Here is a 4,020-nt window from a genome sequence, read left to right on the forward strand (position 1 = left end):
TCACTCAAGCATAGCAAACGTATAGGTTTAAAGACAAGATAAGTTGGTAAAATATCAACTTATCAGGCGTGCATCCCGATCCCACCGATCCTTCCTTATTCCTCCGAAACAATTTCAATAAAAGTAATAATATATATTTGTTGCAGCGTACAACCTGATCCCACCAATCCTCCCTTATTCCTCCTTAACAATTACAACTAGAGTAAATAGTATATATATCACCATATCAGTAACAACATGATCATTCACCCTTATTACTCCTTGTTGCAGCGTGCAACCCGATCCTACCAGTCCACCCTTATTACTCATTAATATATATCACCCTTATTTCTCTTGTTGCGGTGTGCAACCCGATCCCACATGTCCGCCCTTATTACTTCTTGTTTCAACGTGCAACCCGATCCCACTAGACAAAATCAATTCCCCCTTATTCATCATCAACATATCAACAACCAGACATAGTTTAAAATCAACAACAACAACAATTCAACAACCCAATCACAAGGATTTCTACCACCAAGAGTATTAGTGCACGACAACAAGAGAATCACGGAAAACCAAGAAGTAAAACAACCTTTACAACAACACCTTTATTACTCCTTAATATATATCACCCTTATTTCTCCTGTTGCGGTGTGCAACCCGATCCCACATGTCCGCCCTTATTACTTCTTGTTTCAGCGTGCAACCCGATCCCACTAGACAAAATCAATTCCCCCTTATTCATCATCAACATATCAACAACCAGACATAGTTTAAAATCAACAACAACAACAATTCAACAACCCAATCACAAGGATTTCTACCACCAAGAGTATTAGTGCACGACAACAAGAGAATCACGTAAAACCAAGAAGTAAAACAACCTTTACAACAACACCTTTATTACTCCTTAATATATATCACCCTTATTTCTCCTGTTGCGGTGTGCAACCCGATCCCACATGTCCGCCCTTATTACTTCTTGTTTCAGCGTGCAACCCGATCCCACTAGACAACATCAATTCCCCCTTATTCCTCATCAACATATCAACAACCAGACATAGTTTAAAATCAACAACAACAACAATTCAACAACCCAATTACAAGGATTTCTACCACCAAGAGTATTAGTGCACGACAACAAGAGAATCACGGAAAACCAAGAAGTAAAACAACCTTTACAAAAACAACAATACATATAAGGCATGTGATAACTACACCGACAATCACAACAATTTGGACACGTAGCATTTATGCACGGGGTCATAGAGAAATTCACAATTAAGAGATAACAAAACAATAAGGGGACAATCACTTCAATTAAGGCAAATAAGGGTCAAGTAACAAGTATGAATTAGAGGAAAGCTAACAACGAGCATATAGAGGTAAAACAAGCAATTAGAAAACCCAATAATATCGAAAAACATCTCACTTAATGAACATAAGGACCTAAGAACCCTAAAGGCAAATTCTCCACAAATAAGTTCAAGCACACACTCGTCACCTCGCGTGCACGGACTACAGTTAGTATAGAAGACTCAAATTCTAAGGGGGAGTCCCCCACACAAGGTTAGGCAAGATACTTACCTCAATCTGGCCAATTCAATAATCAATTTAGCCTTTTCTTTACCAATTCATCAACACTCCGCTCAATCCAATATCTTGGTATGAATATCCCCTCTCAAAATCGCCTCACCTCGAAGCTAGGGTTCAAAAATATGAAAAATGAAGTAAAAACTTGGAATTCTCAGTACTTAACAAGTTGCAGATGTCGCATTTGCGAGCGAACCCCGCAATTGCGAAAAATACATTGTAATTGTGAAGCTGGAAACTCCCCTGTTAAGGTCGCATTGCGACAAAAACTTCACAAATGTGAAGCTCGTCTTTTGCAAATGCGGTTGTTAATATCCAATTTTTCCTCATACATATATATATATATATATATATATATATATATATATATATATATATACATACATACATACATACATACATACATACATACATATATATATATATATATATATATATATATATATATATATATATATATATATATATATATATATATATATATCAGGGTCTATCGGAAACAGCCTCTCTGTCCTACCAGGGCAAGGGTAAGTTCTGCGTACACATTACCCTCCCCAGACCCCACTATGTGGGATTTTACTGGGTAGTTGTTGTTGTATATATGTATATGTACTTTCAAAATAGCACATATGCAGTTATAAGCGTGCATAAACATTTTAATAATTTTCCCATAATTTTAAAAGCTCCAAATCAATTTATTTCTTCTCTTTTATTTATAAAATATCCAATAATTATCTTTCAAATTACTTTTGTGATGATTTAGTCATTTTAATTCTTTATTTATGCCAAAATAGTATTTAAATATTTTTAGTGCATTTTTTTGTAATTATATTTACATTTTTAGGCTAAATTACACGTCTTTGCAATAATAGCCCTACTAATGCATAATTACATTATTGATGCATAAAATGGACTTTTATATTTTAAAATGTTAAAAACTATTTTAAATTATTTTAGTACATGAAATTATTTTTTGAAAATCATTCATTATTTTTATAAATTATATAGTTATTAAAAGTGGCTATTTAAAATCTGGCCTATTTTTATTTCAATTTCAACCCTATTTCAACCCAATACCAGTCCAATTTTAATTTGATTTTACCTAGCCCAAACCTAGCTACCTGATCCGGCCCCCAAACCCTTTTAATCTCGGTCGTTGATCATAGAGATCAACGACCACAATAAACCTTTACCTAAAATAAACCAAACGACCCCCCCCCACCCCGCCAAACCCTTTCATTCTACACCATCCGCCGCCCTGAAACCCTCTCTTCTCTCAAACGCTCTCAAACCTAACCCTAATCGAACCTCAGTGGCACTCACCTATGGCTATGTATGATGGTTTCTCACTAGCCTCTAATGACCTCCCTCACGTTGGTACTGCCATCTCCAGGGTCCTCATGGGACTGGGGGTCAGTTGGCTTGCATCTATGGTCCCTTTATCGCCTCTTTCAGGCCATTCTAGTGTTATTCTGAGTAAGGCCGTCCTATATTGACTATGATCTATGAGTTTCTAAGCACGTTTCTTCACCTCTGTGTTGTTCTCCTCGAAACCCTAATCTCTTTATTCTAAACCTTTTAGATATGTACAAATCTGAGACGATTTGGACTTGTTTCATGTGAGTTTTACAACAACCTTGAGATTCTTTACAAGAATCGTATGATTTTCAAGTGATTTTCATCTTTTTCTAAACTAGGGTTTCCGAAAATTTCTTTTACAAAATGTTTGATGATTTTTTGAGTGTTTGATCTTCTGCTTCTCATGTGTTTTGACTGATTTTGTAAGTTTGCTACAACCTTAACTCGCTTGTACTGAAAGCCCTAATTTTTTGACGTTCTTCATTTGATTTCTAAGTACTGGTATATCGACTGTGTTCTTGCTTTGGTTCTTGTGATTTTTCTTTAGCCATTTGAATGTCTCATGGTTTTCTTATCCTAATATGCCTCTACTGAGATTCTTAATTCAACTTTTCACTGATTCTATATGTTTGTGTTCATCCTGACTATTCATTTCTTACCTTATCTGCTAAACTTGCTGACTCTTTCGTGATTTTCCCTTTAACTGAGCCCTATTAGGGTTCTAACCTAATTTTTTCCAACTAAGTTCTATTTTTCTGTGGAATTTTACTTAGTTTATTTTCTATTTATGGGAATTAATATACATTCTTTCTAGAAATCAACGTTACTTTGAAATTCTGGCTGATTGATTACTCCGTTAAAGATTGGTATGCATAGACTTTATTTGTTTCCTTATTTATAACATTAATTGGTTGTCTCTGCCTTAATTGCTTGCCTGTATAACTTTGGGATTCTTACTGATTCTTTATTTGGTATGGTTTGGACTTTTTTGCCTTAATTAAACCCCTGTTGTTACCGTTTGGCTAGTTGCCCGTAATTAAAGGAGTCTATTATGAACTCCTTATATGATTGGGTCCTGATTGCCCT

The sequence above is a fragment of the Nicotiana sylvestris genome, chromosome 1 (assembly GCF_000393655.2).
Source record: "Nicotiana sylvestris chromosome 1, ASM39365v2, whole genome shotgun sequence".
NCBI classification, from domain to species: domain Eukaryota; kingdom Viridiplantae; phylum Streptophyta; class Magnoliopsida; order Solanales; family Solanaceae; genus Nicotiana; species Nicotiana sylvestris.